Below are 14,729 nucleotides of genomic sequence, written 5' to 3'. Positions count from 1 at the left end.
GAGGATACTCCCAGTTGTCACAGGGATGATTTTTTTTTTTTTATTTGTGTAGCCCCAGAGGGCAGGACCCAGACAAGTGCTTACCTGTTTTAGCTTTGGGCCCAGGAGAGGAGAACGTAGAACCTTGTGAAATGGAGGTGGGCTGCCTCAGTGGGAAGTGAGAGCCTTGATCCTGGGAGAGTAGAGGCAGGAGCCAGCTGGTCACTGGGCAATGGCATCCTGTGACAGAGTGAGGTGCATACGGAGATGTGGCTCCTAGGTCCCTCTGAGGAAGGACCCGCTGCCCAGGTGTGTGCAGTGCGGGCTGCAGACGGCCTCCAGGTCAGCTCTTCTGGGTCGGCCTCAGCTCCAGGGAACCTCCTCCCCTGGGGCTTAGACAAGAAGAGGCGGGGGTGTAACTGGGCCTGCTCACTTCAGGGCTAGGTTGCCCGAGGCTTTGCTGGGTCCACATCACTGTTCAACATCTTCCTCTGCCCCTCAAACTCCATATCAGCCTCCCCTTCTGGAAAACCCTACCTGAGACAAAAGGATACAACATGGGATGAGTCAGGTGATCATACTGTTATCACTCACTTACACCCAAGTGTGAATGAATTCACTGAATTAGTTACAGAGAACGAGTGAATACAGGTGTAGCCTCAGGAAGTGGGGAGCAAAAAAGCTGTAGGCCAAGGAGGTAAAGAGCCAATGGATTAGATTGCACCCTTTAAATGGGTGAATTTTTGAGAGAGAGACAACAGAGTTGCCCTAAGAGGGCCAGTCCCTTCCTGTGCCGAGCTAGGAGAATCCAGCACTGTAGCCGAACGCCAGGAACATGCAAGACCCTCCATTCCTCAGCAAGGCTCTGAGCCCCAGAGCAGATTGGGCACACCTGGGGCATGGCTCTGAGAGGCTTCGGTAGCACCACCTTCTTCCCTGTGCTTCAGAGTGCAGGGGAGGAGCCCCCCTGCCAGCCAGATCCTCAGGCGCCATTTTGTTCTCCTAGAATCAGGTTCAGCAGACGTTTTCTATAAAGGGCCCAATAGTAAATATTTTAGGTTTGGTGGGCAACATGGTCTCTCCCGCAACTACTTAACCCGGCTGCAGTAGCACAAAACAGTCACAGACAAGACCTAAACGAATGGGCATAGCTGTGTTCCAATAAAACTTTATTTACAAAAATAGGCAATGACCCAGATCTGGCTCAAGGACTGTAGTTTGCTGACCTCTGTCCTAGACTCATGGACCAGCGCATTTGGAAATTCCAGGCCATGGAATAGAAAAGCTTTCTCCATTCGAAATCCAATCAGGCATCGTGTTGCTTGTGTCCTCCAGGCCTCACGGGAGAAATGGACCAAATGGTCTATATATGTGTGACATGGACTTTGGGTCAACTGGGAACAGAGACTCATAAAATACGGCTTTGGCTCAACCCTGTTGAGTTCTGGAGACGTGTAAATAAGCAGGTAATTCTCATTCGGTATGATAAGTACAAGAAAAATGTGTGTGTGTATATATATATATATACATATATGTAAGTTTGAGCTAAAACCATCATTGGCCATTGTCACCAGGATTCAGATCCTTAATTTGGGGCCTGGGTCAGTGCGCCTTCATGGTGGGGTAATGAAGTGGTATCTGTAGTTCCTTCCAGCCATGATCTTTGCACAGGTGCAGAGGACTTGACTTTTTCCAATTAATCTTGGAAGCAAGGACAAACATAATCCCAGCTTATCACGGAGCCAGATCCTACAGGTATTGTTTTGGTACATAAGCCACAGAGGTATCCACCAGGAAGGGTGGGTGGTCATGGCCATTGTATGGAAAAGGCCAGGGGCTGGGTGTGGCTTCTGATGCCACATTCCCACTTCCCGGGCCTGCTCGGTGTATTTCAGCTTGCGTGCAGGCTTTTCCCTCTGCCGTGCCAACCACCGCGAGCGTCCTCCCTGGCTCTGTCTACGGGTGCCCTCTGGTGGCCTGTCCCTGGAAAGTCTTGGCACCTGTTAACACAAGGAAAATGGGCAGGCAGGAAGGGGGAAGGTATGAGAATCCGGGGCAGAGATTTCTACCAGGCTCCTCCTTTGCCAACACAAACTCAAACCTCCCCCTAGGGATTTTGGCGTGCATCCAGAGCTTGAGGAAGGAATCATTCTCATCCCGAATCTGATCCCCTTCGTTCTTTTAATTGGGGTAATTCATATCATCAAACTGCCCAAGAGATGTGGCATTCTGGACTGTTTATGACAGAGAGGGCACCCAGGATCTTCTAAAGGCACTGGGGACCCCATGGATAAAAAAGCAGCTGCAAATTTTCCTTGTGGGGGCCATCTCTCCTTTGCATCTACCCACTCCCACCCCCTCCTGTTCCTTCACTGTCTCCCACAGCTGGGGCCTCAAAGGGAAAGGACCGTCATCCCTCTTCAGTGGGAAAGGACAGTCTCCTTCTATGTGTGAAATGCACTAGGAAAGCCATTTCTGGTGAACGTGCCTGTCTCAGCTGAATAGTTGCTGAAATTCTGGCTGAAGTTTGCCTGCTCCCGACCCTCCATGGAAGCTGTCCACATGCTTTCCTTCTCGACCAGAGGGCAGGATCTGTGGCCCGTTCCTCCAAGCTACACTGCTGTTGTCTGCAACTCTGCCCGTGCCCATCCTTGGCTGGGCCGGGATGTTGGGAAAACTCAGCTTTTGTCCCAGGCCCCCTGGGCTTTTTTCAAGGCTGTTCCCCTCCCTTGAGCCCACTTTTCCAGCCTCATACCGCACTCCCCACCATCCAAAAATCTATGGGCACTGATGTTCAAGTGCCTCTCCCAGGGTGACTTGCCTTTTCCAACCTATGTTTCTTTTGGAAAAGGACTTGGTTCTAGGAGTCAAAGATCTGGATTTCCATTCCCGTCCTACCACTGATGGCCATGTGACTGTGGACAAGCCACTTTTTCTGTATATAATAAGGAGACTGGTCTAAGCCAGTAATTCTCAACTCGACTGCAGATTAGAATCACCCAGCAGGCTTTTTATAAATTACCCTTTGTTGCCTGAGGCCAACCCTGGAGACTTGGATGCATCTGGTTGGGGGCAGAACCCTGCCACTAGGACTTTCTATGAACTCTCTAGATAGTTCTCCTGCGCAGTCAGGTTGAGCTCTTCCGGGGGCCTCCATCCAGCAGGTGGGTCAGAGGTTGGGGTGGGCAGGGAAAGGGGAAGTTTCTGAGAGCCCCCGGGCACTGTCCCTACTATCGCCCTGCTGTGCTGTCAGCCCTGGATCCGGGAAATACATGTGGAAGGCCATCTGGAGCCAAGAGAAAAGCTCAGGACAGCAAGGGTTGAAGTAATCAAGGAAACGTCTCTTTATAAAGTCTCAGAGCAGAGCCCTTTCCGGCCTCTGGAACAGCAGCATGGCCCCCATCGGACCTAGGATGATGTCACAAGAGCCAACACCATGTTTCACAGCCAGTCAGTCCTCTAACCAATGCTAGGGCTTAGCACAAAAGCACGGGACCTGAGGCCAGACAAGTCTGGAGCCCTGGAAACACCATGTTAACTGGTCCTGGGTCCCCGCCCCCACCTTCACATCCCCACATTTCCAAAAGCCTTAGCAAGGCCCTGTAAGCACATTGACTAACTGCATGGACTCTGGATCCAGGCTCCCTGGGTTCAAATCCCAGCTCTACTGCTTATGAGCTATGTAACTTCAGACAAGTTACTTAACCACCCTGTGCCTCATTTTCTTGTCTGTAAAATGGGTATAATAATAGTGTCCGCCTGTTAGGGTTGTTTTAGAAATCAAATGGCTTGGCACCTGAGCAGCGTGTGGTACTTAGTATAATGCACAATAAATGTCTCCTCTCCTTAGTCAGGAAAAACCTCACACTGTAGTGGAATGGGAATGTGAAGACCTGGCTTTTCATCCGTTTCACTGTTATCCAGTTGTGTGTTCTGGGATAGGTGACCTCCCTTCTCTGTGCCTAGCACCCTCTATTCCAAGATGAGGGGTAGGACTAATTCCCTTACTCTAAAGTCCTCCATGGATCCCTACTGACCTCATGAAAAAGTCCCAGGTCCCTCACTTGGCCTGAAATGCCCTTGGTGCCCCCCAGGCCCTGCCACCCTTCTCTCTAGCCAAGATTCACACAACACCCAAGGTGGTCATGGCGAATGAGTGTCTGTAATTATGGGTCCCTCCTCTGCTCAGAGGCTTCCTATGGCTTCTTGTGCCACTAGAGTAAACCCAAAGGCCCTTTGCACAGCCTGCATGGCCCCACAATCTGACCTCAGCACCTACCAGTGTCCCTTTCCACCCCTGCCTGCACCCAGCTTTCTGGCTTCTTGGCTGTTCCCAAGATGCCACATCCCCTGCCTCAGGGCCTTGACACTGGCTAGTTCCTCTGCCTGGAAGCTTCACTCAGAGAGTCAACTGGCTCAGGCTCACCTTCCTCGGGTCTCTGTTCAAGCATCCAGAGACACTGTAATAAATAATAAGTAATAAAGTATAGGGGCTGATGACATAAGGTGCAGGCAAGGGACACATACATGAAATAGGACTCAGCAAAATGGAGACGAAGTATGTGATCACAGCCGAAACAATTGAGTTAACTCTAGGAGACAACCAGGGCGCCTCTAGAGCCAGAGAGAGAAGGTGGGACCAGGGTGGGCTGCAGTCATGCCGAAAGCTTTGAGCTAAGACAGAGACCTTCCCTCACCACCCTACATGCAATAGCATGCTGCCCCATCTCCCTGCTGTACGTTTCTCACCAGCCCAACCTCCCTGACTATATATTAGTTTACGGTCTGTCTTCCCTTCTGCAAGGGAAGCTCCGAGAAAGCGGGGGCTTGGTTTGGCTGTTGTTCTGTCCCCAGCTCTTACACCCATGCTGGGCACATAGTAGGTGTGCATCGAACGACGAAGGAGGCCCGCTGCCTGCCAGAGGGAGTTGTGTTTTTGCAAAGAACTTCCAGGAAAAACACATCCTCACCTAAAAGAATGAACCTCTTTTATAGGTGATATCAAGCATAGAAGCAGATGGGTGGGAAGATATTTTAGGAGCAGTAGTAACATTCTTTGCCAAGGTCTTCAGACCCGGACCCTGGGGCAATACCCCCCACTGGTAAAGTTCAGAGCAGGAGGGCTTGGAAAACCATTTAGCTCAGTCCCCCGTCTCCCCACAGGACTCAAGCCTGAGTTTAGGCCTCCTGGCTTGTCCTGTCCCAAAGACCTTGACCAAGGAGCTGGCATTGAGGCCTGCCACCTCCACCGCGGCCCCCCAGTATGCCTCCGGGCACCTGGGAAGCCGCGGCCACCTGCGCTCCCCTGAGGGGGGCAGGACCCTTCTTTCACTTCTTGCTTCTGCACCGCATGACTTGAACATGTGGTGACTCCCAAAACGAAGGCACGTGTTCTGATGGCAGATCTCGGGGGGTGGGGGGGGAATGCTGTCCTTTAATTGTCCTCACAGCTGTTCTGAAAATAGAGTCCTTTTTATTCAAAGCTTAATTCAGTTAAAGTTCCCAATATACATGAATAATCTAAAGCCTAAGCGAACGCTCTCGCAGGCTGTGATGACAATGTTCCTCTGCTCTATTTACAGACCCTTCCTGGGCAGAGCCTAGGCTCAGCCTCCCCTGAACCTACTTAAAAGTCCCCAGCTCCAGGCACCGCACTGATTTCCCTCGGGCACTGTGTGTCCCCGGAAGAGCATCAAGGGGCAGCGAGGAGTGGCTGCCCCCCCATCCAGGCTCACACACGTGTGCACTTTGTCCAGTCCCCAGCACCAAGCCGGTCTGGGGGGACCCAAGAAAAGCCCAGAGGCTTGCAGGGGTTGATGATATAAGGGGTGGGCAGAGGACACACATGTGAAACAGGACAAAGCAAGACGGAGAGTAATTGTGCAATCACAGCATTAAAAATTGAGTTAACTTTATGACACAGCCTGAGAGTGCTTCTGGAGAAAGTCTAGGGCGGGCTGGAGTTGTTCTGGAAGCTTTAAGGCCAAACTCAAAGCTCACCTCTCAAGGAAGCCCTCTCCACACCTGGAGGAGCTCTAATCCTAATCAGCACTTCTGGGGGCAGGGTGGGGGGGGTCGAGCCATCACCACCTCCTCTTGTGATTACTTAGGTACAAGGTGAGTCCCCACCTCTGGCCTGGAGGCAGAAGCCTATCTGTGTGCTCCGTTGCTCCCTAAACTTCCCTCCCCTGTGCCCTTGAGCACAGTGTCGTGGGATTGGCTAGTTAAGTGTCTGTGTCCCTCACCGGGTTCAATGCACTGGAAGGGAAAGACCCACATCTGTCGAGTTCCTGGCCCTATTATGCCCTGAGCCAAATGTGGTGCCCAGACCCTGATGGACCCTCAGTCAATATTTGTTGAATGGAGGAATCTGCCCTACTAGAATGCCCTACTAGAATCTTTGTATTTCGGCCTGTTCTTATCACACAGTTGGCACTCTATTTTCTGGCTGAAAGAATGGATGAGTGAACGAATGAATGAATGAATGGCAAACTTCACAACAGAGGTAGGACTTGAACTGGACCTTCAAGGATGAAGCAATCCAGAAAGTCCCAAGAAGAGTGGCCATGGTTAAGGTCCCATCAGCCTCCCAACTGTGGCCCAACTGTGGCCCAACTTCCCTGATGGGGTCTCTCATATTAGATCTGGTTAACAATGAGAAAATCCATCCAGAAGTGTAATAGACAAAAGATGCTTGCCACCTTGATTCTGGGTCTGGCATCAGCCGTGTACACACCCAGGGCTTGCCTTATATCCTTAGGGCCCAGCACAGTGCCTGGCACAGGGTAGACTCCTCATAAATATGTGTTGAATGGGACCGAATATCTCCAACCCATTAAGTATCCCACAGCTTGGGATAGAGTGGGATAAAAGTGGGATATCCAAAACTCTGGATTTAGGGCACATGTGTGCAGAGGTGGAAACCCAAGCTCCCCATCTGCTGGGCAAGATTCTATAACCTAAGATTCTACAAAAATCAAAGGATTCTAAATCTCAGATAGGCACCAAGCCTTGTCAAGTACAAGCTATAATAGTTGTTCTGAAGGCCTGTCATACCCCAGATCTAGAGGCCAGAGTTGTCCCCATGCTGCTGAGACACGAGGAGCCCCATCCAGCCCCTCATGGTTGACACGTGACCCAAGCAAGGACGGATGGAGAGAGTGGCGCCTGGCAGGGAGACAGTGTCCAAAGGAACAGAGGCACATAATTCAGAGCATGGGAGGAGGTGTCTGGAGGCCCCACAAGGCTCATCCATCTTGGTGAATGGTGGGTCACCCTCGTACCCAGAATTGTAAAATCTCATTTCTCCCAGAGAATCTGACCCCTGGATAATTTGAGCTGGAATATTCCAAATGCAAGGCAGAGATTGCAAAGGGAGACATGAGGTTACCCTTCCCTCCTGCCCACACCCCTTCCCCAGTAAAATGAGAAGAGACAGAGAAAGATTGAGAAAGAGAGAGAGAGAGAGGACAGCAGTTAGATTTCTGCCTGCCCATCCTCCAGTGGGCACTGCAGGAAAGTTCCTTTTGGTTCACCAGGTGATGTAGGTGCTGTTGGCATGAGACCCATTCTGGGAACTGGCTGCCAAGTTCATGTGGCCTGGGGAGCCGCTGACAACTGTTCTGGAACAGAGTCAAGCAAACCACTCACCTCCTGTGCCCCCCACATAATTGTGGAGTCCCTGGGCAGGGTCTGGGGTGGGCAATCAGGTGGGGCCACCTTCATCCCAGTCCTACGACTCTGTCCCTTCCAGGAATGCTCCAAGGGCTGCCAAGATTTGCTGCAAAGCCCCACCCCTGCTGGCCCAGGGACAAGACGCTGCTGGCTCTCAGCCCAGGCAAGCTCTCCCCAGCCGCAAGGCCCCTGTCTCTGATGGGTGTCCAGGCTGCATCCCTGCCTCTTTCCTTAACTAGTCTGAGCTTCAGTTCCTTTGCATGTACAATGAGAATGATAATAATGATCTCTGCTGACTGTCCGGGGACTGCCCATGTGAGCCAAGGAGATGTGGGGTGCGAGGTCCAGCATGAACCACCAAGGGCTCCAGCTTAATTCATTACTATTAGCTCTGCTCCACTGACGAAGGAAGGGGTAAGAGGACATGGCAGTGATCAGGGTGAAGCCGGGCTGGGACCTGTTCGCCCTCTTTCAGCAGGCCTGCACGCGTGGGTCCAGCACTGGCTAAGAGAGGAGAAGAGCCAAAACTCAGGATGCACCACAGGGCTGGTGGGGGCCTCTCAGGGGCCTAGGCAGGTGGCTGTGGGACCATGAGGCCATGTGGAGCCTCCTGCTTGCTCCCAGATCATGTCAGGATTAGAGAAGCCCCAGAGGACACCTCAGGGTGCTGCCTGGGCTAAGCCGGAATAAGCATGAGCTCCCCCCACCCGGAAAATTCCCAGGTCCTCAGAGGCCTGTTGCCTCTGGGTTTCTGCTAGACTCCCCCTTAGAGAGCATCAGCACCATCTCTTGAGGGGCAGGAGACAAGGCTGCGAACTCAATACTTGGTGAGGCCCCCAGGGGCTGGCATGGATTCTGGAGCTGCTGGGACTGCATGCAGGAGTGGGACGAGCTTCCCGCTGTCTAGGTGATTCCAGGCCCGCGTGAACGCTGGGGTGGGGGTGGGGGTGGCTGTCCCCCAGGGCGCAGTGGGAGGTGGGAGGACAGGAGATTGCTGGGAGCCAGAGAAATGGGACATTCCCTTCTGTTGAGGGTCAGGAAGGCCTTTGCGGTGGAGTTGGCATGCGTCCTAAGAGCTGGTACTGAGCAGTGGCTCAGCCCGTGGGCTGGGTGGTGGGTCTTGGCTCCGCCCTTGCTACGAGCAATTTTGGACTCGTGCTCCTGCATCTTCTCCGCTGTAAGATGGGGGTTAGAACAGCTGGCCATGACGCAGCTGTGATAGCGTGTCATGTGGTGACATGCACAGCACGGAGCAGGCGGCCGGCCACCGTGAGCTCGCTGCGATTAAGGACCGCGGGACGGGGACCTGCGGAGGCGGCGGGGAAAGAGAAGGCACGGGAGGCCAGCGCCCATCAACTTGCCCAGCGGTTAGGGTTGAGGTCCTCAAAATCTCCTGTTAAATAACCAAAGCAGTTTCTATTTAAACTACCCTTGTGGGGCGTCTGGGTGGCTCAGTCGGTTAAGCGTCTGTCTTCAGCTCAGGTCATGATCCCAGAGTCCTGGGATCGAGCCCCGCATCGGGCTCCCTGTTAGGCGGGAAGCCTGCTTCTCCTTCTCCCTCTCCCACTCCCCTTGCTTGTGTTCCCTCTCTCGCTGTGTCTCTCTCTGTCAAATAAATCAATAAAATCTTTTAAAAAAATAAATAAAATGAAGTACTCTTTCAGAGAAATGTTTTGTAAAATGGAAAATTCCTTTTAGAAAAGTGAAGAATCTGTCTCCGTTTTCCTGCTTCCCAGTCGGTGGTGTAGTTACTTCAGTGTGTACTAAGCCTGTTCTTTATCCAGGATGCTATTAGGGGTTCTGACAATTGGGGCAGATCAGGTGGTTTCTACCCTCAGGGAGTTTGCTAGTAACACGGGCAAGTGCCCAGTCCTGTGGGGGAGGGAAGCCGCGCTCAGCCCCTCCATCAAATATCTCCAGGGCACTCAGAAGGTTGGGTTCCTCCACCAACCCCAGACCCCATGGAGTTAGGCAGACCCGTTTCTTCTGCTAAGATCAAGGGCAAATGGGCCACTACTACTAAGATGGGCAGGGTACCCCCAGCTGGAAGTGAGCTGGAAGTGAGCAGGAGAGGTCTGTGAGAAATTCCAAGACCCCAGGGCAAAACTGCCCCAACCAGCCGTCCTTTGCTGAATTTAAAATTCGCAGCCCAGCTGCAAAGAGACTATTTGTTCTGTGCTCACAGGGAAATGGTCTGTGCAGATCTGACCTTGCCTGACTCTCACCCCTCTTGCTGTGGACCAGAACCACAGAAAACATTAACCCTCAGTCCGCCAGACTACTGCTTCTCAGCAGAAGGCATTCAGCTCCTTGTGTGGGTTTAGCAGCCGTGGGTGCGGGATGGCTCAGCAATCACTGAATGAGCCACACCCACCATGGGAGGCGGCCCATCATGCTAGGGGATAGGTGCTTCCATTATCCCCACTTGACAGATGAGGAAACTGAGACTCAGCCCGGTGTAGTAACCTATCCAGTGATCATACAGCTACCATGAAGCAAGTGAGGGATGAGCGTCCGAGCTGGACACCAAAGCCCGTGTTTTTAACACTGCCTCGAGAGGTTGTGAGTTCAAGCCTGGCGTTGGGCTCTGTGCTCAGCACAGAGTCTGCTTGGGTTTCTCTCTCTCTCTCCCTCTGTAGCCCCCCTTAAAATAAATAAATAAATCTTTAAAAAAAAAAAAAAAGGGAAGGAGAAGCCGTCACGGGACTCTGATACTTTTCCTTACAACGTCTTGGTCAGAATAGTGGAAGTGCAGATTGTATATAAGAAACTCACAGCCTGAGGAATGTATCTGGTCAGGAAATACGTTTTGTTTGCCTAAAAAGTTTTTTTTTAATTAAAAAAAATTTAAATTAGATATCTAACCTGCCATGTATCCTATGCCTTACGTCTGGCTCTTTCCATATTTAATTACCTGCCTAGCCCCAGCAAGCACTGAATCTATGAGCCCTGGTAAAGCCCATGTCATTCTGCTCTGACTTTAGGCTGGTGTCTTGACACCTTTCTGTGAAGGCACTTTGCCTTCTTTTCCTCAGAAGATACTTTGCAACGGTCTCACCTGTAGTGAGAATTGAGACCAAGGAGCCGGCTGAACGGATGGGACTCTCCCTTCCCCTGCTCCACCAACCTTGTCCCTCTCCCTACCCACCCCGCAAAGGACTCTACAGACTAGACAGGCCAGCCTGTGTTCCCCAGGCCAGAATTCCACTGACTGTGGGCAGCTCCAAGGGGAGCCAGTCCGTCAGCACTAATCCCACAGTCCTCGCTGGACCCTGTAGGCCACAGGCCTGGCATTGCCCAAGGCCTCTGGGCACAAGACTGGATCACTGCCACTTGGCCCCAGGAGCACTGACCCAAGGCAGCTCCCTTCCCAGCTCTGTCCTGCCTTAAGACAGTGCCAAAAGCAGCAGAGGCGAGGCTTCCAGGTCTGAGACAGGGGCTAGCTGGTCCCCTGGGTGTCCTAAGGGCTATGGGCACCCCTTTGCTTACATGTTCCTAGACCACAACTTGAGCAGCCTTGTTTCGTGACACCAGGAAACATCTTCTTGATGGGAAAGTTGCTGTGGAGAAAAAGGGTGTGTGTGTGTGTGTGTGTGTGTGTGTGTGTGTGTGTGTTGGGGTGGGGTGGGGAAGGAAGGGAAGAGGGAGGCAAGAAGAAAGGAAGGACAAAACAAAACAAGAGAAAACAGCCCAATTCAAAAGGCATGTGGTTTTCTTCTTGTGGTTTGATGCAAGGGCTTGGTGGTTTCAGTAAAGCTCTGAGCCCAGATGGTGGGACAGTTAAACACTGCGCGGGGCTGTGGCAAGGCCTGAGAACAAAGAGCCTATTGAGGGCGCCCTGCCCAGGGGAGGGGCAGGAAGCAGGAGGGGCCATCTCCACTCACCTGTGGGGGCCCTCCCTGGGCTCAGGCTTCTGGTCTACCCAAAGAGCCTCACAGGCATGACTCACACAGGAGCTCTTCTTTCTCTGAGAGGGCAGCTGCCAGATGCAATGCTGTACCAGGGAAGTTTTAGGGAGAATGTGACCCTGTATGAGCTCTGGATTTGGGTTTCAGAAGATGAAGTCTCCATAGAGAAAGCCCTATGATGGGACTTAATTCTGGTGCAGTCACTCACTGACTCAGGCTTGGACCAGGTCACTTACAGCTCCAACCTCACAAGATTCTAGACCCTTTTTGGGGGAGGAATCTTTCTTCCTACTTCTTGGGCTTAGCAACATGTAAACATTAGTTTATAGGGCACTTCTCCTCCTGGCACTCTTCTAAATGTTCTCTATTCATTCACTGAATCCCTGCAAGTCTATGAAATAGGTCCTGTGACTACTGCCATTTTACAGAAGAGGAGACTGAGGCAGAGAGTTTGGGTGACTCCCCAAGGCACAGACCCTGCAGCCCATTCCCTTCCTTGAGCTGCCAACTCCCTACCCCCAGTGTGCACACACACTTGCAGAAACTGATATTCACTCCCCAGGGAGATGGATGCCCTGGCTTCCGGACCTGGAGGGAGGCAAAAGGAATCAGGCCCACCCAGACCCTCAGCCTTCTGAGATAGAAGGACTGGGCTCTGGCCAGGGTGACAATCCTGACAAGTCAGACCCCCCACCATGCAAAGCAGCCTTTGAACAAAACCCCTACTACTATAATTACAATGCCCGGGGGTTGGAATTATCTGATAAATTGTATTTTCTGGATATTGGAAACCCCATTGGCTTTCACCATTGCTGCTGGAAACCTCTTTTAAATGTCTGCATGAGGATAATCCCAGAGCTACCATCAGCTCTACCAGGGGAGCCCATACCCCTCACCCTACTCCCAGCAGCCTTGTGCCTTCCCTCTTCACAGAGCTTGCTAAAGCCTACGGGGGCCTTGGAGGGGATTTAAGACCCCATAGAGCAGCACAGAAAGAGTACTCTGGAGTCCCAAAGCCCAGTGATTTGGAGCCTGTCACTCATGCTCTCTGAAATACCCATAAAAACACTTAGCTGGGTGGTCACCACGAAGCTGAAAAGCGGCTCTGCTCTACACACAGAGCACCATGGCCTGGCACAGAGCAGACGCTCAGTAGGTCATGGCTCTTACCACCAAGACCTGTCCTGAGTTTACCGATAAATGCAAGCCAGGGAAGGGGTCCTGGACAATGCCATGCACCCAGCATTTTGATGAACACTTTACATGCATTTCCTTACTTACTCCATGAAACAAAACAAAGAGTCAGCTGAGACCCAGAGAGGTTAGGGAACTTTCACAAGGTCACCCAGGCAAACACGTGGCCGAGCTCATAGTCACACACAGGGAGAGACTGGAGGAGGTCCAGAGACCATCTCTGCCTGTCTGGTACCCAGCAGACCGAAAAATGTGCTGAAGCAATGAAAGAAGGAATGAATAAATGGGCTAGAAGGTCTGAGTACAGAAACATCCCGAGATCTTGCTGAAACGGTATCATTGCCAAGTCCCCCAGAGCCTTGCCACCACCAGGGAGACCCCGTCTGTATTTCCTGGGACTAATATGGGTCAGAGGAGCTTTGCTGGCAAAGAATCTGTTTTAGGGAGGAGCAAAGATGTTTGTAGAGCAGAGATAAATCCATAAGGCAATCCTCAAACCTGGTGTTTTGTAGCCAGACACAAAGCACCCTCTGGTACCCTGGCCAATCTTGGGACACAAGAAAAGAGACTGATCCTATTTCTTCTCCCATGGGGAGGTAGGAAAGTTAGGTGTGAAAGGAGGCAGAGGCAGCCTGAGCCCAGATGTGAGGGAGGAGAAGCGATGCCTGGCACAGGCCTGGTCGTGTCTACGCAGTGAACAGGTGCCATAAGTGAGTGAGAATTCGGTAGACAGAGACAGGAGGGGGATGGGAGTGGACCCCGGGGCTACACTGTCCCCTCTGGGGCCCCTCCTTCTCGTGCCAGGAGCATTGCTCATGGACCTCTGCAGCCCCAAGGGCCCCTCCCTGACTTGTCTAAACCCTGGGCCCCCATGCAGGAGCGAGTCAGGCTGAGTCAGGGAGCACTCCCAAGGCCTGAGCTCCAGGCTGGCGGTGACAGCAACAGCAAAGTCCTCCCCCCGAGCTGTCAGACGCAACTCGGACAGTCATGCTGGCAAGCAGGATGTCACAGCGTCCGGCTCGTAAAAGACAAAATGCAGGGGGGTCTAAAAAGACACGACAGCAGTGGGCGCCTGGGTGGCTCAGATGGTTAAGCGGCTGCCTTCGGCTCAGGTCGTGATCCCAGGGTCCTGGGATCGAGCCCCGCATCGGGCTCCCTGCTCCTTGGGAGCCTGCTTCTCCCTCTGCCTTTCTCTCTCGCTCTCTCGTGAATAAAAAAACTTTAAAAAAAAAAAAAAAGACACGACAGCTGTCATCCTTGACTGGACCCTGGAAGAGAAAAAAGACCCAAAAGAACATCTTGGGGGTGGGGACAGCTTGGGAAATTAGAGTATCGACCGGATATTGCATAAGAGCGTTGTCCCGAAGTAAAATTTCCCCAAATGTGAGAACTGAATGTGTGTTAGAGAAAGTCTTTGTTCTTAGGACATACTTCATGCTGAAGTATTAAGGCTGAAGTGTCATGACGTCTGCCACTAATATGGCTGTAAATAGTCCAGCAGGGGGGAGAAATAAATAAAGACATGCATAAAGGTATGTCTGCCGAGAGGCCGGGATAGAGAGACAGAGACAGAAATAGAGGCAGAAAGAAAACGGTGCACCATGTAAACCAATGAATCATCCGGGGAAGGGGTTCACAAGGACTCACTGTATATTTTTTGCCCCTTCTCTGTAGCTTTGTGGGTTGTTTTTTTTTTTTTTTCAAGATAAAACTTTGGGGGGAAATGTTTTAAAACAGTTTTTTCCAAAGACAAGGCGAGCCTTCCAAAGTCAGCCTGTGCTGAGCATGAGCACAGAGGAGAACGTGCAGCCTTGGAGAGGAGGCAGGTGGAGCAGAACGGAGGCAGGTGGAACAGGAAGGCTGGTGGGAGGCCTCCCTTCACCAACCCGATGGATGGCCCCTTGGAAATGAATGAATCCATTTCTTCTTTAGGATGTTGGGGTAATGATACTACTGTTTTCTCTTAGTTTTGAA

The 14,729-nt window shown here is 51.9% G+C and overlaps 1 long non-coding RNA gene across 4 annotated transcripts in view; it reads right to left on the bottom strand.

Moving 5' to 3' along the window:
* The window catches only part of LOC145716749 (uncharacterized), a 34,564-nt gene extending 26,172 nt beyond the window's left edge, over positions 1-8,392 (bottom strand). For 3 of the 4 annotated variants that reach the window (XR_014139611.1, XR_014139610.1, XR_014139608.1), the window contains exon 1: positions 85-8,392. This is a non-coding gene — a long non-coding RNA (uncharacterized LOC145716749). The remainder of the gene's footprint in view (positions 1-84) is intronic. The other variant, XR_014139609.1, reaches the window with a different exon arrangement.
* Positions 8,393-14,729: the final 6,337 nt, after the last annotated feature.

This window comes from Leptonychotes weddellii, chromosome 13 (genome assembly GCF_054177405.1).
Source record: "Leptonychotes weddellii isolate Sample4059 chromosome 13, ASM5417740v2, whole genome shotgun sequence".
NCBI lineage: Eukaryota > Metazoa > Chordata > Mammalia > Carnivora > Phocidae > Leptonychotes > Leptonychotes weddellii.
Note: the sequence above shows the minus strand (reverse complement) of the source record. Positions and strands in the feature narration are given on the sequence as shown.